The following is a 23276-nucleotide window of genomic DNA, read 5'->3' on the forward strand; positions in this document are numbered from 1 at the left end:
CCAGGAGGGATAAGACAAGGAGTAGTGATGAAAGGAGAAAATTGCCTAGGCAGCTAGACTGGCTTATGCAATTCTAATGGCAATAAAAACAATCTATTTTTTAAGAAGAAATTGTAGAGGGCACTGTCATATTCAAGAAAACTTTAAAAAGAGGTTCTGTTGGAAGGTTAAAAAAATGATGATTTTTTCAATATAATTTGTTTAACATTTTATAACTTTTTATTTAAAAATAAAGTCATATGTTTTGAATACAGTCAGTGTGGGCATTTGGGAGCTAGTGTTCACAAAGCTATTTAGATACTTTTTAAATGTGAAAGAAAAAAATAGATAAACTCAAGTTTGTTGAACTTTAGGCAGGGAGATTAATTATTTTTCACTTTCAATTTAATAGAAACACCTGATTTGTTGTTTTGTTTTGCTTCCAGAATGTAATTTATCTTGCACCAAAGAGAGCCAACAGTGAATCCAAATCAGACAAAGAATGTAGAAAACGTGGTTTTCTACCTAAATACCACTAAAATGGTGGCAAGAATACAGAAAAAAAATCATAAACCTATAAGGCAGAAGAGAATGGGTGGAGGAGAGGGGGACAGAAAATAGCAGATAATGGAGATCAATGTGATATTTTTAAACGTAGGTAAATGGACAAGTGGCAACTTACTAAGCAAAACAGAAAAATCTGAAAGCTTAGTTCACATTCTGTGGTGGATATCAATCAAGAAATGATCCTATTTATCCCAAAGACTCTAGGGTTTGACAACAGTGGGCATATTAGAATATGGAATACAATGGTGGTAGGATAGAAACAAAGAATGTTGAAAGTTGGTAATACAAAGCAATCAGGTGACTTGTTCTATTTCCCACTCTAAATAACTGATAGCATACTTCTTCCTCCACTTTAGTAGGGGTCTGAGTATTTATTCTTTTTAGAGAACTAACCAGAGGAACTCTGAATTTAGGGACAGCAGATACTGTTGAGCATGGTGGTACTGTAGTCAAGTCCCAGTTTTACATTTCCTAGCAGAAGATTTCTCTGTGGAAACTGGCAGAATGGAGAGAAAAGCTATTAAAATATTAGTCTCTATTTAGCAATCCCATATACACTGAGACCCTTCAGCTAGTAAGCTCCCCTCACCTAGCATGAGATTCTAGTTGACTTTATATATACTGGATAGGGTAGCCTGTGACCACCAGATGTTTGAGAAAATCTTCTACATGAAAGACACCAAAACACGGACTCAGAGGAGGCTGAGTCAGTTCAGGAAGTTGAAAAAAATATAACCAATACTCACAAATGTAAGATCCATAGATAAGAGACTATAATGTTATCTCTGATTTAAAAACAGTATACAATGTAAAAGGAGTATCAGAAAAAAGGAAAGAGCTTTTGGGAATAAAATGGGATAATAGAAATTTAAAATATAGGTATATAAGGTTGAGAATATAAAGTTGAATAAATCATTCTGGAAAGAAAATAAAGGTCAAAGAGATAGAAAACTGGAGTATACGTAGTTATTTGGTTTACAAAAAAGGGCATCAGTGCAAATCCACTTCTAAAAAAATGGCCTTCATAAATGATACTTCTCAGTCGGTTATCCAAATGGAAAAAAATCTTGACCTCTACTGTACACTGTATACCCAAATTGATTTGAGATGGATCATGGACCTGAATGTGAGCAGTAAAATATAAAAGTTTAGGGGAAAAAACTTAGGAGAATACTTTCATAACTTGGATAATCCAAGATTTTTTTAAGTAGGCACAAAGAGCACCAACCATTAAACTATTAAGAAGTTAAAAATTGAAATGTATTAAAATTAATAACTTTTGTTACGTTTTCAATGTTTTTCACTAAAAGACAGGCACAGTGAAGTTTATACTAGCTTTCTTCTTAATAGTCCAAGACTAGAAATAACTTAAATGTCCGACAATAGTTGAATGGGTAAATAAAGGGTGGTATAGTCATTATAATCAAGTACAACCCTGAAATAATGAAAATCACTTTATTACATGCAGTATTATTGATGAATCTCACCAACATATGGCTGAGTGAAAGAATACAGGTACTGAAGAGTACATAATACATAATTTTTAGGCGTGGACATGTGACTTTCTGTGACTGATAAAATGTGAATAGAAATGTTGCAAATTACTTCTGGGTGTGTTTTTTGTTTGTTTTTTTAACAATCAGTGTGTAACTTGCCATGTTACCTCTCCCCTACTGCCGTCCTCAGATCTTTGGGAGGTTGGGGACTCTATCAGCCCAGCCTCTTTAAAGACAACATGGAGCTAAGCCCTCAACAAGCCAGTTTATTTCAGGGAGAAATAAACTGCTGTGTTAAACCACTGATGTTTGGGTTTGCTTTCTAACTGCAACACAACATAGATCATTTTGATTGATGTCAGGGTACAAGTTTCAGAGGAGAAATGAAAAAGAAGAAGTGATAAAATTTTCATAGAAATAAGGCAAAGCATTTCCCAGAATGAGTTGACTTTAATTTTCAGGTTGAAAGCCTGTCTTGGGGAGCCTGGGTGGCTCAGTCGGTTAAGCGTCCGACTTCAGCTCAGGTCATGAACTCACCGTTTGTGAGTTTGAGCCCCGCATCAGGCTCTGTGCTAACAGCTTGGAGTCTCTTCGGATTCTGTGTCTCCCTCTCTCTATGCCCTTCCCCTGCTCATGCTCTGTCTCTCTGTCAAAAATAAATAAGTGTTAAAAAAAATTAAAAAAGAAAGAAAGCCTGTCTTAGTGTTGAGTAAAACTAATGAATGATACTCACATAATGCATGCTATTTGACATTTTAGAATACTAGAGTAAAGAGACCATCCGAAAAGCTCCCAGAGTGGAATGCAAAAGGATCATGGACCAAGAATTAGGAATCAGAATGGGCTTGGACTTCTCAATATCAACTCTGAAATCTAGAAAACAATGAAACACCTTCGAAATTCTACAACAAATTATAATTTAGTTTTATATCCCAGCCAGTCTTTCAGCCTAGTATGAGAGTACAAAAATAAAAATATTTTAAAAGAGGCAAGGTCTCAAAAATATATCTCTAGTCTATCTTTTCTCAGAAAGTTCCTTCAATATGTTTCATTAAAATAATCTAGAAAGAAAAACAAACAAACAAAAAATAATCTAGAAAGATGACCTAGTATGGTTGAGTAGCCCATAATGCTGTTCCTCTGTATTTCTTCGGAACAGAACTGCTAAAATAAAGATTTAAGTTCCTGGGGTTTTTTTGCAGATAGGTGTGGCCATGTGATTAAGTTCTGTTTATGGGATTGAAGTAGAGGTGGTATGCACAGCTTGCAGAAGTGTTTTCAAGTGTTTGAAAGGCTTCTCCTACCTCTTTCTTTTCTGTAGTATATGCATAATAATCAAAGCTCCAGTAGCCATCTTTGATTCTTCCCATGTGTCCTGGGAAATTCAAGCATGGAAAAACAATGAGCTCTGAGGGTCATTCTATACCCTGGAATGTTCTTTCGCCTGTGCTAAGTAGAATCTCATTACATTTGATATTTTGTTTTGAGTTTCTGTTTCTCAGATACAAGGAAGATCCTAACTCAAAAAAAAAAAAAAAAAAAAAGGATTCTTTGTAAGGGGATTGGGCATAGGAGTGACAGAAGAAATCCTCAGGACTGACAATAAAGAGAAATCTTAGTTTTGGGGGGATGATGTTCTAAATGGGCTATATCTTATTCTTTATTATAGCAAGTCAACATGTAATACGTAAAATGGAAATATTGAGATTTTGCAATATAAACATGTTATTTGGGGGATAGGAGTTAAAAATACTAGAGGAAACATGTAAGAGTCACAAGTTGCCTCTGGGGAGTGGGAAGCAAATATGCACAAGGTAAAAACAAGTGGCACAGAGGAATGTTATTTTTCAGTACAATGTGTGGTGAGCTATTAGATCAATTCAACTCTGTAAATATTACTTTATTATTTACTGTATTTTTAGTGATAAACACTATAAATGATTTTTTTAAAGAAAATGGATACTGAAACACGTGATTTGCATTTTCTACTGTATCTGAATGAGAATGGTAAGAAAGTTCTATTGTTTGTACTAGTTGACTTACCAGAAGGTGATTTAAAGGAATGGCATTCTTAAATTGAGAGACAAAGGTCAAAGACAAGCAATGCCTTAGCTGTTAAAACGTATATCATGAGGCACAAAGCCTGAACCGCATACAGTGGCAGTCCATGGGGAGTGAAGAGGAGTGCCTTTAGTTTGTTTCTGTGACTTATTGCTATGACTTGACACTATTACATTTTGGTTTTTAGCATTTTTAAAGAGGAAGTAATAGTTATGAGAGATGAAGAACTCAGAATTAAGTACTGTAGTTATACACAGAAGGGTAATTTGGTTTTGATGTATTGGCCTGAGCCTGTTAACTAATAATACCAAATTTTAAGTAGCATCTCACCAGTATGAAAAAGAGGTAGCATCATTATTAATGTCTAAACTATAGTGTGTTTCACACAGGATTATGGTAAAGGTCAGGCCATGTTTCTCTGAATTAAAAGCTATTCTGAGCTATCGCATTCCTAATCAACTCAGACCTAAAGGTGCATAGCTCAGTTATAATGAGGCACAATGAATTTAAATAAACTGCAAGATACTGTATAGTGATTTATATGTGCACTGTGGTATCCTTTTAACTCATTAGCAATGAATGATACTATGTGTTTGCAACTGTTTTTTGCTGTATAACTATTTTTTAATCACAATATTTCTTAGTAAAAGTGCCTTATGCTCCCATTTTCTTCTTGTATGTGTAAAGTAAAAGGCAAGGGGTGCTCCTGGCATGTACCCAAACATGAGTCACAGCAGAAAGAAACTGGCAAATATCCACTCAAATAAATTTCGTAAATTAACAATTTGTAACTGTGCTCACATGTTTATGGTTTCACAGTATAGAACTGCCATGGGAATTGAGAACAAGAAAGGAAGGTTATATGTATGTTTCTGAATTATACTTGAGACTTACCCTCATAGGGACTTTTTAAAAAAAGAAATCATTGAGCACATTTGAGCGTTTAGTGAGAAACAAAAACAAAACACCAAAATTTAGCCAGAAATATGAAATTAGCAAGAGTCTTATTTATCATCTTCTATCTTCTTGTGTACATCCAATAATTCTTGTGAGGAAAAAATCCCTATATTTTGCTCACATAGCAAGTTGACATCTATAGGGCTTTAATTTCATTTAGTAAACCTTTTTCTTTTTTCCTAGATTAAGAGAGAATCTTCTGTGTGTATGATGTAACATTTAAAGATAAAAAAAGAGAGCCTTAGGGGCGCCTGGATGGCTCAGTCAGTTGAGCTTCCAACTTCAGCTCGGGTCATGATCTCACAGCTTGTGAGTTCGAGCCCCGTGTCGGGCTCAGTGCTGACAGCTCAGACCCTGGAGCCTGCTTCTGCTTCTGTATCTCCCTCTCTCTCTGCCCCTAACCCACTGGCATTCTGTCTCTGTCTCTCTCAAAAATAAATAAACATTAAAATTTTTAAAAAAAGGAGAGCCATAGTATTGATACAATTCTATTTGTGGGTTGCCCAGTCATGTCCTCTTTTTGTGGTGGTCAAAGGAGACTGGTCAGACATCCTGAGAAATCAGTTTCTTTTAATGCTTACGAATCCTATTCAGATATTACATTCATCCTAAATTATACTCTCCCCACTTGAAATGGAATCACTATTCTTAAAATTGAGTTAATTTTAACCAGGCCTTTGTATTCAGACATTTCTCTCGTGGGGTTCAACTGCTTTTGAGTTGCATTATCAGTTACATATCCTTCCCATTTTTTTTCTTGGTGAGTTTTTAATTTATATCTCTTTGGCCTGATTGATTCTACAATAATGTCACAAATGCTGATAACTTTTCCTTAATATCTATTTTGTGTTCTTTCTTTTTGGTAGTAGGACTGAAATTTTACCTAGCTAAATAGCCACCAACAACAAATTCTATTTCTTTGTCTCCCTTGAAGCTATGTATTGTGGAATGAGTCATATCCTCTCAAAATTTGTATGTTGAAGTTCTAACCCCCACTATTTCACAATGTGGCTGTATATGGAGATTGGGTTTGTTATAGAAGTAATTAAGCTTACGTGAAATCATTAGTGTGGGTCCTAATCCAATATGACTGGTATCCTTATGAGAAAAGGAGACTAGGATAGAGAAATGCACAGAGGAAAGACCAAATGAAGGCACTGAAAATGGTGACCATCTGCAGGCCATGGAGAGGGGCTTCAGAAGAAACAAACACTGCTGATACCTGCATCTCTGACTTCTAAACTCCAAATTTGTGAGGAAATACATTCCTATTGTTTAAGCACTCAGTCTTTGGTACTTGGTTATAGCAGTTCCAGCAAACTAACACAGTAAGAGTGGCCATGGGATTGAGTTTGGATTACTGGGGTATAAGCAGAGGCCATATTTGCAGTTTCTAGGTCATTTCCCTAAAAGACAAGGTGGAATATGCTGGATTGTCTCTTTTCTCTTTTCACAGGCTAAAACTCGGATGTGTAGGTGATTCTTTTTTGTGTGTTCAAATAAGGTCAACACCTAGGGCATGATGAAACAACAAGATAGAAGGAACTGGCCCTCAAATGACCTTGTGGAGAAGAACCAGCCAGCCAGCCAGGAATGTTCATATCTGGTCTATTCGGTAAGAGATAAGTAAACTTTTATCCTGTTTAAGCCACTGAATTATCTGGGTCTTCATTACTATAGTTTGTCCTTTACCCTAACTAGTAATACATATATGGAGTCAGTATCAGATACAGGATTTCTACTCCATTTCCTCTTTAATTTTCATTTATATTCTATATGCAATACATAATACAGTTACGTATAGTAAATTATAAACATAAAATAATATCCATATGTATTAATTGTATGTTACATTATCACAAACTACTATTTTCATTACAATTTCCTTTCTATTACAGTTCCAGCAGTAAAATATCTTAAGTACACTTGTCTTTCTTTTCTTTTCTTGGTCATCATCAGGCAGTCTTTATGAACTATAATTAAACTTAAGTACATTCTTCAGGAAGATCATCTGAGGGACCAGAGACATCACAGTCATCACTGTAAATCATAAAGATGGTGTCCACCCACAGCCTACCTCAGCTCCTATCCAAGCACTTGTTTGAGGTTGTTCTGATTAAGTCCTATTATTAATATTACTATTGCCATTATTATTTCACTGAACTGTGAAGCTGGAAGATGTAGCCTTATTTTTTATAGGCTTCTTTAAAAAAACATGTTTTTAATGTTTATTTATTTTTGAGAGAGAGAGAGGCAGAACATGAGCAGGGGAGGGGCAGAGAAAGAGGGAGACATAGAATCCAAAGCAGACTCTAGGCTCTGAGCTGTCAGCACAGAGCCTGACACAGGGCTCGAACTCACAGACTGTGAGATCATGACCTGAGCCGAAGTCAGATGCTTAAATGACTGGGCTACCCAGGTGCCCCGTCTTCTTGATTTTCTACATGTTCATTTCTAATCATGCCATGTGATTTTTTTTTTTTTTTTCATTTGAGAGAGAGAGACAGAGAGAATGAGTTGGGGAGAAGACCAATGGCAGAGAGAGAGTCTTAAGCAGGCACCATACTCAGTGTGGAGCTCAACAACGGGGTCTATCCCATGACCCTGAGATCACGACCTATCAAGAGCCCAAATCAAGAGTTGGACCCTTAACTGACTGAGCCACCCAGGTGCCACTGATTTTTTTGTTACAAACATTATTGACCATAATATGCAAGTTTGGTAGAAATAATACCCACCCTTTCTATCTCCTACTAGTTTCCGGACATTCCAGATGATTTCTACTAACTTTAAAGAGCTTTAATCAGCATAGAAGGCGCTTCTTGTTTTTATAGTCAGAAAGTCCAGCTTTTCCTGCCCTAACTTGATATAATCTTGCTGCTCTTTTTTGGGTAGTCTGTTCTGCATTGAATAAGCATGTTTTAACATTCAAAACCTAAGATTTGCAGCTTGGGGAAAGATGATGTCCTCTGAATGAAGTGGTGCATCAAATGCCACTAGCAGACATTTGGAATCTCTTTTCATTGTGATTTATATAAAATAGCTTGCAAGGAAAGCCTGCTCACAAACACGTGTTCAACTGGAGTACTGTTGGGAACTAAAAGATGGATATTTGTTTGCTCTCTCTCAAAAGAAAAGATAAGTTTAGTTTGACTGAATGGTGGTAATTCCATCTCCCCTCTCTTGCATTAAGTGATTAACCCTCTGGAAGTCCGTGATCTGCTTTGAAGTCCCTAGCTTCAAAAGACTCCCCACATGAGATCTATTCACATAAACCTGAGTTCCCCTAAATAGAAAAAAAAACCTTCTGCATTTTACTCAATTTTTTTTTCACTTGATGAAATGTCTTTAAGCCTCAATAGGATTTTGAGATTACCATAATTTTTTCTCAGATGCACCACTGGGAGGGTAGAGCTTGAAGGTCCAGGCCCACAGTGTTCTGTTCCTTGGAAATCAGGTAGGAAGGTGATTGGAAATTGTTCTTAGGGCTTTTTCCTTGTCCTGCCATCAGGTTAACTCTCAGGCTAAGAAACAATGAATTGACACTGTAAGGAGGACTTAACATTCCAGAATAAACATCTTTCAATTTTGAACAGAAAATGCAAATTATTTCCTTTTTTTTGACTATCTGAACCCTGGAGAGTGTACTCTATTTGATAATTTCAGATTTAATTAAGTAATTGGGCATAGTTCTCAGTGGAGAAGGGCAAATAAAATACTCTTGGCTTGAGTGATCGCTTTAATAAAGTGAGTTTCTTCCTTTCCATTAACTTTCATTGAAAATAATTCATTTCAAATGAGAGTTGAAATCATCCTGGTCCTAAAACATCTCATAATTGAACACCCAACCAAAAAAAGAAATTAATACAGCAAGACAAAGAAAAAGATGAAGCCTAAATACATACAAGCATTTAGTAGAAAACTAAAAAGTTCGAGCTTCCGATACTGTGTTTGCATTTATATTATTAGTTACCATCAGTATAAATTATATGTTGAGTATTATAATGTGCAGAAATAAAATTATGTAAAAGTTTTAGATTTAGATTTTCTGGAATTAATAATCTAAGGGGGAGTTTCTTTTATACATATATATTCAGGTATGTTGTGGTTGAAAGATTTCAAAATCCACTAGACTCCTAAAATATTTAGAAGCTTCATTCATTCATTTGTTCAGCTAATTTTTCTTGAACAAAAACTACATTTTGACAGATGGCCTTAAAATTTCCCCTCAGCTTGAATAAATGTCATATAGGTTTCTTCTGGACTATAGTCCCTGGCTTACCCTTCTTTGGACCATTTACTTTAGAAAACTTTCAATTATAAATTCTTTTTCTGCCCCTTTGATATTTAAATCTTCTCTCAGCCTCTTGCCAGTTTTACATCTCAGGAATGTCTTTCTCAAGGACCTGGCAGCCATCTCTTTGACATATAATCATTTAGAAAGATAGTATTCCTATCTTCCAGTCTCTGTAGGAGGGTAGGAACCTAACACTGATCATTGCTAATTTACAGATACAATGCCTAATTGCATTAACCACCCCCCACCCCCCGTAACACCTTCCAGTACTTTTCCACCAGCTACTGCATTACTGAGAATCTCTCCCACCTTTTGTTTCAGCACAATTGAGTTCAGTCTCTCTCCCCTATTGCAATACTTGTTGTGTTTTTTTGTTTTTAAGATCTGCCTTCCCTATTTAACTTATCCAGTGCAATTTTTCTTTGATAATTCCAAATCCTATGTTAGTGGGAAATGTAAGGCATGATTGGAATAGATGTTCTTGCCCTCAAAGAGCTTACAGACTATTGAAGTTATAACAATACCTTGCTGTAAAGGCTCTTTCAAGGGAAACTTCAAGTACATATTGTAGATCCATTTAATTCACATTTGAGTTTATGTGCAAACTTGAATATTCCACAGGTCCTATGGAATGATGATGCTTATCTGAAAGTTTCTGGAACAAAGCCCATCCCAAGTTTACATATCAAGGCAGGTTTACATGGAGGCAGAAAAGTGGTGTTGATGGAAGGGTAATAAAATGGTATTTCACTTAGAAATAACTTCACCAGGGTTACTGGATTATTGAATTACCATATGTAGATATGCTACTCTGTATTGTCTGTATTATACTTTCCTCTCATTTTCTTTTCAAATATGATAACTAAACTGCTAACATCTTAGTATGGAATGATACATAATATAGTTCTCCCTTAGAACATGAGAGACTAGGGTGTCTGGGTGGCTCAGTCAATTAATTGTCTGACTCTTAATTTCAGCTCAAGTCATGATCTCTCGGTTGGTGAGTTTGAGCCCTGTGTGGGGTTCTGTGCTGATGGCAGAGAGCCTGCTTGGGATTCTCTCTCACACTCTCTCTCTCTGCCCCTCCCCTGTTCTCTCTCTGTCTCTCTCCCAAAGTAAATAAATAAACATTAAAAAAAGAAAAGAACATGAGAGACCCTGGATATACAGGGAACATTGGGAAGTTGGGCTAGAGCTCCCGGGAGTAGAGGGAAGTGATTTCTGAGACTGGTTCTGGGAAGATTTCTATAGAAACATTAAGGTGCTTTTGAGGTTGTAAAAAATTCAAATAAAACGGTGCTCATAGAAATTAAATGCATTAATGTCATTTGTAAAAATAGAGAATGACTATGGTAAAAAAAAAAAAGGTAACTGATTTGGGGTCAGAACTAAAGTTTCAAAAGTATATGATTAAATGTGCTGCTTATCTTGATTTTTTACTTAGGTATATCCAGTTCTTAATGTCTATGGGGACGGTTGTGTTTTGGCTCTTTCTAATGTAGCCTACTAGGTATTTTTCTTTCTGTTCTTCTGCTGGGGAACCTTGTCGAAAAGAAAAGACCACTGATTGATTCATGAGCAGGACCTGGGTACTCTGAGGCGCCTCACCCCCACTCCCTCTCCTAGAAATGTGGGTTCTACTCACCTTTTTTGCTCTCAGGGGCTGCTCCAAGGACATGTCCTTGCATGACTGAACCCAGTTAAGGCCTCTTTATAAACTTTTAAAATTTGGCAGGTGGGCGTAGGTATACATTTGTCTTGCTGCCACCCAAGACAAACCTTGTATTGAAGTTCCCTGTGCTGCAATTTAAAACTGCCACCTCCCAGTCTGGAGTGGCCTGTTTCTTTCTTCGGTCTCTCCTACCCTGTGAGTACAAGAGCCAGCTTCAGATTTCACCAGGGAAGCTCTGGACAAGGTTGTGAACCAACATCCTCATCTCTTTCTCCCATGAGCTCTATCCAACTTTTATTCCAAAATGAAGCTTTGTATGTGCGCTCATATGTTTTTTCCAACTTTACCGAGGTATCATTGACAAATAAAAGTGTATTTCAAGGCAACAACACGATGATTTGATCTATGCACACATTGTGAAAAGATTCCCGTAATCTACTAAATTAACACATCCATCACCTCACATAGTTACCTTTTTTTTTTCTTTTGACGAGGACGCTAAGTTCTAGTCTCTTAGCAATTTATTTTATAAATGGTAGTATTTTTGTTATACATTAGACCTTCGGAATTAACTCATGTTATAACTGAATGCTTGTACCTTTTTATCAGCCTCTCCCCATTTTACCTATCCCTCAGGACTTGCCACCCACTATTCTCTCTGTTTCTGTGAGTTCAACTTCATTTATTTATCTATTTCTGTATATAAGTGATACCATGAAGTATTTGTCTTTTTTGGACTTATTTAGCCACATTTATCCATGTCACCACAAATGGCAGTATTTCCCTCTTTTGTAAGGCTAAATAATATTCCACTGTGTGTGTTTGTGTTCCATTTGTTGTATCACATTGTGATACACAAGTGTTCCACATTTTGTATCACATTGTGTGTGTGTGTGTGTGTGTGTGTGTGTGTAGATCTATCTGTCTATCCATCCATTCATCCATCCATCCATCTATATCACATTTTCTTTATCCATTCATCCATTGATGGATGCTTGTGTTGTTTTTCCATATCTTGGCTATTGTGAAATAATGTTACAGTGAACATGGGAGTGCAGACATCTCTTTGAGATAATCATTTCCTTTCCTTTGGATATATACCCAGAAGTAGGATGGAGGGATCATATGGTAGTTCTATTTTTAATTTCTTGAGGAATTTCCATACTGTCCAGAAGTGAATTATTTTTAGAGTAATGTAAATATGTGGAATCTGAAGAAATACCATCTGATAAGAACATTAACCTAAGAAGGGATTTTGCATTTGCTGTATGTCAATCTAGAATGCTCTGCCCGCAGGCCTTCATATGGCTAACTTCTTCTTGTCATTCATGTCTCAACTCCCGTCACCTCTTTTGTGAGGCCTTCCCTAGTCACCAAAGATAAAGTAGCCGCCTCCTCACACCCTGCCAACTGTTCCAGAAAGATTTTGTCCTACCAGTCTATTTAAATTCTTCATTGCCTTTACTACTACCTAGAATTATTCTTTCTTTAATTTATTTACTTCTTTACTAACCATTTTCCCATTAGTAAACAAGCTCCATCAAATAAGGGATATTATCTGCATCATTCAGTGTTATTTCTGCAGTGTCTAAATTATGCCTGATGCATAGTGCACTCTCAATAATGAAGGAAACTTCATATTAAAATCATTTTTTGCCCTAAATATATTAACTCCTCTCTCCCCTGTTTTGCCATTATTTGAATTCCATATTTTATATTTTCACTAAAAAATTACTCTTTTTCTTTTTCTAATTAACTCTTCTAAATTCTAGTTGAAGAACAAATGTTTGTTTGCAATTGTGTTTATTTTCCATTTTGTATTTGTGACCTAGATCATTGGAAGTATATATGAAAACCAGAATGTGTCTTATTATGAGCAATTTATTTCAAAAATATGAAGGTTATATAAGGAACAAGGCTTTATCAAAACTTAATTTGTAGGATGAAAGGAGTTGACAAGTTCTATCACCAACTCATATCTGCAATATAAAAAGCTGAGCCCCCATGAGAGGTCCTTCAAAGACGCACTTTCTGGTTTTGTTTACTACAATCACAGGCATTCTCTGTGCTTTGTTCTGTAGGTTGCTTAATATATCATTTGGTTCTACATGTTTCTTTCTCCTGATATTTCTTTTATACTGTCAGATCCTGCCATGTCCATTCAAATCTAAAATTGTCTGAAACTATCTAAGTCACAACAAATCTGCTGTGTGAATAAAATCTTTATGGAGAGCTGTGAGGTTTCCAAGGCACATGCATAATAGAAATTCAATATCACTTCATTTGAGTACAGGCAGAACCACCAATAGCTGCATTTCACAGAGACCCACAAATTGTGCTCTGAAAAGAATGATTGCCACAGAATGCCTGTGTGCGGGAGCCCGCTAATGCCTTCCACAGCGGGCTGTGTGAGTCACCTCAGGGTGGTGCCAGGAGAGGGGGCGCTCCCCAAGTCATAATTTTACTAAAAGCTTTTAATAATAATCAGTTTTGATTTTTAACAACATATTCCTCTCAGTATAAAAATTAAATTCAAATAGGAAAAATGGCAATCTGCACAAGCTGCTGTAAAATGGAGAATTTGGCATTAGCTTCTTTAACTTTAGTGCCAAAAAGCAGTTAACAACAACAAAAAAAGCTTATAAATACAAAGTTTAATGTGTTATCTCTTTTAGGCTTAAAGTATTAATAAGAACTGATTCTCCTGGACAAAAAGTAAGGTAGGAAGAGAGTCTTATGTGTTTGCCAGTATGTGCACAGAGAGTGAGAGAGAGAGAGAGAGAGAGAGAGGGAGGGAGGGAGTTCTATTTGGATTAGAATAAATATTAAGAAGTTTGTTGCCTCCTTTCTTTTAAGAGAATCTTGTTGAAATAAATGTTGCTCAAAATAAGCAAAGGAAAACTTAGGGTTCATGAAGGTTAAGAGTATTTTAGGGACTATTTTAGACCAACATATGATTATCTTAGGTAGATTCTGAACTCTAAGAATATGAGTAATATAAAATTTAATATACTGGATTGGGTTTCCAAGAGTATTTTCCATTCAGGGGATATTTGTTCAACTGAAATTTTTACCTGAAGCTTACATTATCAAAATAATTTAACATCTAAAATCTAAATTTAATATCTTAGTGAATAATATATGTATGAAAAAATAATAGTCTAATAATACTCCGGTTCATACATCATTTTCTTTTTTTTTTTTTTTTAAATTTTTTTTCAACGTTTTTTATTTATTTTTGGGACAGAGAGAGACAGAGCATGAACGGGGGAGGGGCAGAGAGAGATGGAGACACAGAATCGGAAACAGGCTCCAGGCTCCGAGCCATCAGCCCAGAGCCTGACGCGGGGCTCGAACTCACGGGCCGCGAGATCGTGACCTGGCTGAAGTCGGACGCTTAACCGACTGCGCCACCCAGGCGCCCCCATACATCATTTTCTAAAGGGTTAACTGATCAGCTAAAATGAAACCTTATAAAATGTACAATTATTAAAATCAATTTAAAGCTCAGAAGTCTCGAGTTATTATTGCAGTTGTGTCTATAATGTTCAATTCTAAAACTACAAAACCTTGGATGACTCTAGCACATTTTTTATGACTTCTAAAAGAAAAACAACTCATAATAATATATGGTTATAAAGCAATAATTGATTAGGATCTTTAATTAAACATCCAAGACCAACTGTATCAACTGATGGCTTTGAAGCAGTCACCGATTCTATGAGATCTAAGTCACGTAGAACCATGGTGATTTTAGACCAAAATGCAGGCCGGGGAGAAACGGTATTTTTTTCCTTTATTAAAACTTAGTAAAAAGGCACAAACTTTTAGCCAGAAAGTGACTAAGTTCTGAGAATCTGATATTAAACATGGCAGCTATCATTGGTAACTATTATATAGTTGAAATTTGTTAGGAGAACGTAAGTGGTCTCGCACACACCTACAAATAAGTATGTGAGGTAGTGGATGTGATCATCAAGCAGATGGGGGGATCCTTTCCCACGGTATATGTATATCAAATCACCAGTATACGTACACTTTAAATATCTTACAATTGTATTTGTCAAATGTACTGCAACAAAGCTGGAAAAAAGTAAAACATAACTGTGGAATGGAAATATAAATAAAATGAAAACCTAGTAACAGAATTTGACTCACACAAACCTCCCCCCCCCCCCAACAAGCCCCCAGAGCCATGACTGGGTAAAAAGAGTCTGAAACGAGTATCTCAGAGAACTACTGCTATTGTGTGAAACTGATCTCTTCATAAAGATTTAAAAGGACAGTTTCTAGAAGTGTAAAAGGAGAAGGACTTTTCTCTTTCTTTTTCTTTTTTTTTTTTTTTTTTCCATTACAAGGAGTACTACCGACAAATTTCATCCATTTAAAGTAAATGAACCATTAGAGGGAGGGTAAGTGCTTTTTGGTCTCTGAATTAGTTAGGTCTCAATGAATTTTTTTTACCAAATCTGAAAGTCTCTTAAAGAAAAACTCTAGGGGCACCTGAGTGGCTCAGTCACTTGAACATCTGACTTCTGCTCAGAATATGATCCCATCTTTGTGGGTTGGAACATGGGCCTCTGGGTTGACAGCACAGGGCCTGCTTTGGATGCTCTGTCTCCTCTCCCTGCCCCTAACTGCTCACACTCTCTCTCAAAAATAAATAAATAAACTTAACAAAAAAGAAAAACTATAAAAAACTGACTAAACATGAAAAAATGTGGTCTTAAACTGTATTGCTGAAGTCCAGTTTTAATTAAAAAAATAAAGAAAAACGCTTGTGCCATGTTATCAAATATTTTTATTAAAAATAAAATGAGTTGATGAGTTGTCAGCATAGAGCCCGACATGGGACTCAAACCCATGAGTCGTGAGATCCTGACCTGAGATGAAGTCCGGCGCTGAACCGACTGAGCCACCCAGGTGCCCCTCAAATATTTTTAAATTGTCAATTATTAACATGACTCTAAATATATATGAAGTAAGTTGTTTTATCATGCACAATACCTTACTCATCAGTATTTCTGCATGTCTCTAGGATAACAATAATCAATATTTGTGAGAACTCAGATGATAAGAACAGTTGCTACTTACAGAGCACCTACAATATCCCAAACACTGAGAGGTGATGTACGGTGTTTCAGGCTGTTTACTTTTCAGTCACGAGTGGCATTCGAATCCTGCTTCTGTCACTTATTAGTTGTGGAGACTGCAGGGAAGGAAAAATTCCTCCTCTACTCGACAAGGTTTTCCAGCTAAACTAAACATTAAATTCATATAAGACTGATCAACAGGAGAAAAAAAAACTGAAGTGTTATTACTTGCACACGGAGGCCCAATACTAAAATCGAAACCTAAATAAATGACTAAGGCAGGTAGTTTCTATATTTTTTAGACAAAGGGAAAGAATCTGTGAGGATTTGGCAGGACAAAGAAAACTCAACTTTGGGAGCTTCAATTAATAAGGAATTCTAAACAGAATTTGGGACATGGTAGCGGTAAATGAGTAAAAAGTAACAAAGGTTGTTTATACAGCCATCTTGCTCTAAATCCCTGTCTCTGGTCATAGGGATGTCTCTACATCTTGGTACAGGGAGGGTGCCTTTCACATGGGAGCTTTATTTTCTGTTTTAAGGGGGACAGGTGGAAGACAATGACTCGAGTTGAGAACTCCGTTTCCCACACATACAAGGAATTCATGGTAATGTTTTTTTTTAATGCTTTATTTCTTGACCATGCCAAATAACAGACTAGATTATACTTTGTTTTGATCAATACTCCTAAAGTAGATTCGGAACTTAGTAAATTTATGATACTGACACACAAGCCAAACTATAATGTGGAAGCATAGATATTTATTATTGCTATATTTAATATACTTGGAAAAGTGGTAATAGTCTTAGAGATTTTATGATATGTTTATACATATGTATATGTATATTGTTGATTACATACATGCACCTAATTGTTTAAAACACACATTGTAGCAAATCTTCTGTAATTTATTTTTAGTTTTTCTCTCTTATGGCATAAAGTTATCTTTTAGCTTATATTTTCATATTATTGGTATAAACTTTTCTTCCTGAAAGTAGAATGTACAGTAGGTTTTTGTTTTCAGTAGCCCTTCTTCTGGCAGAAGGGGCTCATCTCTTTCTCTTGGTGGATTGAAGTGATTCTGTAAGGTTCAGATGGGCTGACCCTGCCCCTGGCTTCAGACTGGCCCACTGCTCAGACCTGCTTGTAATGAACACTACATTTTTCTGCCACCATTTTGATTGGTTCAGGACTAGGTATGTGACCCAAACTGTAACATTCAAAACTCTAGGACTTTTGCCTGAGATATTTAGAGTACTGTTAAGTCCAATAGTGTCACTGTTGACCATCTTTGTCACTACATAAGAAGAACCTGCTTGAAGTCGAAGAGAACAAAGCTAACCAGGGATAGAGAAGAGTGAGTCTTGAGGACACTGACTCTTAGTTATGGGACTTTTAAGTTATGTAAATTGATACCTTCCCTTTTTTGTTCAAGCCCATTGAGTTGGATATTCTTTTGTCTGCAAAGATCCCTGGACCACCTGGGTGGCTCAGTCAGTTAAGCTTCAAGGCTCAGGTCATGATCTCCAGGTTCTGAGTTCAAGCTGTGTAAGGCCTGTGTAAGCCCAGACACTGGAGTCTGCTTCAGATTCTGTGTCTCTCCTTCTCTTTGCCCCTCCCCTGCTCATGTTCTGTCTTTCTCTGTCTCTCAAAAAATAAATAAATGTTAAAAAAAAAGATGCCTAAGAGGGAGTAATGGTTTTGGAATTTTAAATAAACTAATGATGCACACTTAAACACAAGCTTGAATTCCCAATTGAAAAGTAACTTTAATGTTTCACCTTAATTTTTTAATATGTAACTTTTGCCTTAATATTTCTTATGCCAATAACTTTTTGAAAAAAATTTTTAATGTTTATTTATTTTTGAGAGAGGGACAGAGACAGAGTGTGAGTGGTGGAGGGGTAGAGAGAGGGAGACACACAATCCAGAGCAGGCTCCAAGCTCTGAGCTGTCAGCACAGAGCCTGAAGCGGGGCTCAAACTCATGAACCACAAGATCACGACCTGAGCCGAAGTCGGATGCTCAACCGACTGATCCACCCAGGTGTCCCACAGGCCAATAACTTTTTAATTAAATGTAAGTAAACATTCATCGATACTCTTCTTTTTCTTTTTTCTTCTCTCTCTCTTCTCATTCTTCCACTTTTGATACATCAGATTTAGAGAAGAAAGAATGTCAAGTCCCTTGAATAAAAAAAGGTTATCCTTTCATTTTTATAATGTTAGATTTTTAACATGCTATATACTCAGTCAAAAAGAAAAAAAAACCCTCTGTCAAAACAGTTTCATTACTCTCATTTTTAATTTTAATTTTTTTGGTAATGTGGGACTACTGCTGATTTGTGCAACAAAACATTATTTGCCGAATCCCTGTAATGATAGCAGCAAGTCTCCTGTTAGTCTTACCCCTTGGGACAAGGTTCACTGCCAACTACTTGCATCTACTTTTTGCAGATTCAGCAATTTAGAAATAGACTGAACTGAATCGAATAACCTGCCATTATTAACATTTAAACTATTCGCGTCCACAATTTGACATTTAAGTGTCTTGAGAGCTTCCCAATTGTGATGCTGTGCTCTTGATTTCTGTTGTATCCATTGAAAGTATTTTATTCAGAAGTGTCTGATTTTGTGTATCACTATTGAAACAGTCAATAGTTATAAACATTCCAAGTCAGCCCCCCTGAAAAAAGTCATTCCATGTTTTCTCTTGTGATTATAGATATTTAATTTTTGAAAGGTTGAATGCAGGTGCATTCCACTTTTAGAATATTAAAATTACATATTTAATTACATAAAAATTAATTTATAATGTGTTGCTTGAATTCTAAGTGAAATTCCTTAAGGATTTACTGAAATGGCAAGTTCTTTGAAGGATTAAATATTTTATAGTACTAGTCTGCTTTATTTATTTTTCTCTGTATATGCATAATAATTTTGTCTGTTCTTGTGAAAAATAATAGATCAAAAGAGAAGTTTTGTTTTATTTAATATTCAAACAGAATTTCTTAAATCTTGAATGTGAACCAGGAAATTTTCTAAGCATTCTAGTATCTCTTAAGGAACTCATAGTATAGATGAGAATACAGTGAATATCAGTGTTGGTGGCCATGACCTTTCTGTGTATACAATGAAAAAAAAATAGTATCCACTTCCAAGAAACTTAAAATGTAGTTTGGAAAAGAACACATACAAACAATAAATGATACAAGCCATATCTGGGTAAATTAGAAATACTGTTCTAGGGGTGCCTGGGTGGCTCAGTCGGTTGAGCGTCCAACTTCAGCTCAGGTCATGATCTCACGGTTCGTGAGTTCGAGCCCCTCGTCGGGCTCTGGGCTGATGGCTCAGAGCCCGGAGCCTGCTTCTGATCCTATGTCTCCCTCTCTCTCTGCCCCTCCCCCATTCATGCTCTGTCTCTCTCTGTCTCAAAAATAAATAAACATTAAAAAAAATTAAAAAAAAAATACTGTTCTATAGTGTTGGCAATTCTGTAGGTAACCGGAAGAAGTAGAGGGAACTTTCATTTGAGGAGAATACAATTAGTAAAATTTGGATATGCAGTTAGCAAGTGGCAGAGTACTCCAAGTTAGAGCAAAGGTTTATTAAAAACCTCAGAGATATGGGAAACAGAAGATATTTAAGGGAGATTAGTTTTACTTGAGGGGTATGTATAATGATTGGCAGCTAAAGTGTAAAGTTAGAGTGTTTCTGAGATGGAAGTTGTGGAATGAGTAGTATTGCCAGAAAATTAATCTGGTGATAGATATATAAATAGGAGTAGGCAGGAATTGCCTAGAGAGAGGATGTTTTCTTTGAAGGAATTATTATAGGAATATTAAAGGAAGATATTAGGAAGTAGGGCAGGGTATTGTAAAAGGAATACAGGGAATTAATGTTAGACTTATTATTATGGTGCTAGAGTTTATGTGATTTTTCTGGTTAACTAAATCCAAAAGAGAAATAGTAGAAATTATTTTCCAAAGTCACATACAATATCTCCAAGCTTACTGTGTTAGAGAATGGTGGTTATGAAGCTATGGTTAGCATTAACTTCATGTTCTTTAAAATTTCCATAATACCATCTATACTCTGAGGTTTTAGGTGTTCCTCATCTACACATGCCATTTTTCTCCATGGGAAGCTATGGTATAGATGGATCTAGATTAAAGTGCTAGAATAAACATGAAAGCATTTGGACAATAGGAAAATATGTAAGTTGTTTATTTCACTTTATAAAGAATTATATTCTGAAAAAAACAGGTTAGAGGAATATTACTGTTTCCTTGATGATAGTGGAAGTATAATTATTATATCAATATATAATTACAAATTAATGAAATTTTAATGTATCATGAAATATTAATATAGTTCTTCGAACTCTTTCCTTGGCCTCTTGTGTGGTATTTTTTATTTATTGTGTGACATGATAATCATACAATTGTTGTGAAAGAGTTGTTTCATTTTGAAGCATGAAAGAGTTAAATCCTTAAAAACACTCTGGGTTGAAATTTCATAGATATTCTGATCACAAAAGAGTACTTTCCAACAAAACTTGAGGAATTCCTCTTGGGGCCTTTTTACACCCAAAGCAAAATTATTTTTCTCATTTGAATTTTTTTCTAATCTTTTTTTAACTCTTGAAAACTTATCTAATGACTTTAATTTAAAAATGGTAACTTCCTATTGGTTTTTAATGACAATGTCAGTTTTAGAATAGTTCCTGGTTTCTTAAAAGAAGACAAAGGTTAATGAATCCTGTAAGAGCCAAGTAAATGAGTTTTGCTAATTTTTTAACAAGTAGAGAGTTTCAGAACTGTAGAATATATATATATATATATATATATATATATATATATATATATATAGTGTGTGTGTGTGTGTGTGTGTGTGTGTGTGTGTGTGTGTGTGTGTGTATTCTTGAAAGGCCACATGTGTCTGGAGCTACTCCACATAATGAAGCAAGTAAGCAGTGTGGGGTGTATCTTTAATCTAATTCTATGCTTATGTGACTCATACGTGCATAGGTTTATTTCAAACTGTGATTACTTGAATTTCAATTCACATATTGAAGTTTTTTTTTCTTTTAAAAATATGTAATAAGATCCAGTGCCAAGAAAAATCTGCATCTACATTTTGTTTTAAGTTTATTTATTTATTTTGAGAGAGAGAGAGCACACCAGCGGGGCAGAGAGAGAGAGAGAATCCCAAGCAGTCTCTGCGCTGTCAGCACAGAGCCTGATGAAGGGCTCGAACTCAGTGAACCCTCAGATCATGACCTGAACCGAAATCAAGAGCCACCCAGCTGACTGAGCCACCCAGGTGCTCTAGCTTTTATTTTCTTAAGATTTACAATACCAAATATCTCCCCAGATGTTGGAAAATATTAAATACTCTGGGTAGATTTTGTCTTTGACTTTGGATCAGGCTATCAGCTGTTAGGTTAAAACCACTGCATAGCTTTATAATATAGAGCATGCTGTTTGTAAACAATCACCGTCAAGTCTTGATTTTTTCCTCTGAGTTTAACTCTTTCAGTTAGCTCTGACCAGATTATAGACATGTATTAGCCTCTGCCATCACCCTAGTTTCCACTAAGCAAGTTGACAGGTGAATGAGCCTTGGAAGTGCCCTGGCCCTGACTATGGAATTAGGAATGCAGTGGAGAGTCAGTGGAGGAAATAAAGCAGAGAATATTTTCCCCAAACAAACAGATTCTAGGTACATAGTGAGGGCTAAAGGGGAGGAAGATGATTTGACAGTGAGAGAGGATCAGTTGCAGGACTCAACATTATAAAACAGTTCTCTCACACAGAATCATTTATGGACCATTATGAGTTTTCACAATGTGTCCAACTTTGTTCTGGTTGTTTGGGGAAGCATGGTTAACAACACTGACTAAGAAGAACTTAAATCTAGTGAAGGGTCAGGTGTGAACAGGTGTTCACATCTAAAAGGAACAAGGAAGATCACCTTTAACACTTAAGTTCTTTGGTGTGACAAAAGTCTTTCCAACTGCCATATGAAAAAGGTACATTGATCCCAATTTATAGATGAAAAAAGAGCCCGGAAAATGTAAGTAAATTGTCCAAAGTCATATACTTACTAAGTGAGAGACTGGGATTTAAGCATATCAGTCTGAATAAAAAAACTGATGTCCTGGGGTGCCTAGGTGGCTCAGTTGGTTAAGCGTCTGACTTCGGCTCTGGTCATGGTCTTGCAGTTTGTGAGTTTGAGCCCTGTGTCGGGCTCTGTGCTGACATCTCAGAGACTTGAGCTTGCTTTGGATTCTGTGTCTCCCCTTCTCTCTGTACCTCCCCCACTCATGTTCTGTTTCTCTCTCTCTCTCTCTCTCTCTCTCTCTCAAAAATAAATAAACATTAAAAAGCTGATTTCCTTTTCACCACAGCACACACGGCTCTAGAAGTTTGTGGAGTATTATGAACATACATAAGCAAAGTCCCTGGGAACATGGTCTTAGGAGGGGCAATCTTTTCTGAGCTCTGCCACTTAGATCTGTGGCCTTAGACTGGTTACTTGAAATTGTTAGCCTTAGTGGGGTAATCATATATCTGCCTAATCAGATTATTGTGAGGATAAAGATAATAAATATAAAGCATTTAGCACAGTGCCTGGGACATAATAAGCATTAAAATATGCTCTCTCTTATTATCATTATCATCATTACTATTTATGATATTTTATTATTCTTTCATGATGAGGAAAGCTATTTGCCCTTTTATAATTTGTAACTGGAATGAAGGACCATGGCCTGAAAGGGCAAGAAAGAATATAAGTATAGATTTAAAGATCTAAAATTTGGGAGATGCTAGATATATAAAATCTGTACTCTTGGTTTCAACATTATTTGAAAAATTTAACTGAATTGTCACTACGTATATGGATCATTTTGGTGTTAAATATTCAAATTAGATGTATATTTTCCGTTCTTGAGTTATTTTCGTATGAGACAAAGCAAGTACATGTAATGATGGCATCATTAAAAACACAGCATATTTAATAGAAAACATAAATGAGTTATTTATAGTATTTGCATAAATACATTTGTGCCATATACATTCTTCTTTTTTGAGTTTTAAGTAATGCTGTATTGCAATTGCATATTAACCTTACAATTATACACAAGCTAT

General features: G+C 36.0%; 1 long non-coding RNA gene across 1 annotated transcript in view; it reads left to right on the forward strand.

Moving 5' to 3' along the window:
• The window catches only part of LOC122222742, a 72612-nt gene that overhangs the window by 13383 nt on the left and 35953 nt on the right, over nucleotides 1-23276 (forward strand). The window contains exon 2 of the long non-coding RNA XR_006203840.1: nucleotides 6517-6675. This is a non-coding gene — a long non-coding RNA (uncharacterized LOC122222742). The remainder of the gene's footprint in view (nucleotides 1-6516; nucleotides 6676-23276) is intronic.

Source organism: Panthera leo, chromosome A1 (genome assembly GCF_018350215.1).
Source record: "Panthera leo isolate Ple1 chromosome A1, P.leo_Ple1_pat1.1, whole genome shotgun sequence".
Lineage (NCBI taxonomy): Eukaryota > Metazoa > Chordata > Mammalia > Carnivora > Felidae > Panthera > Panthera leo.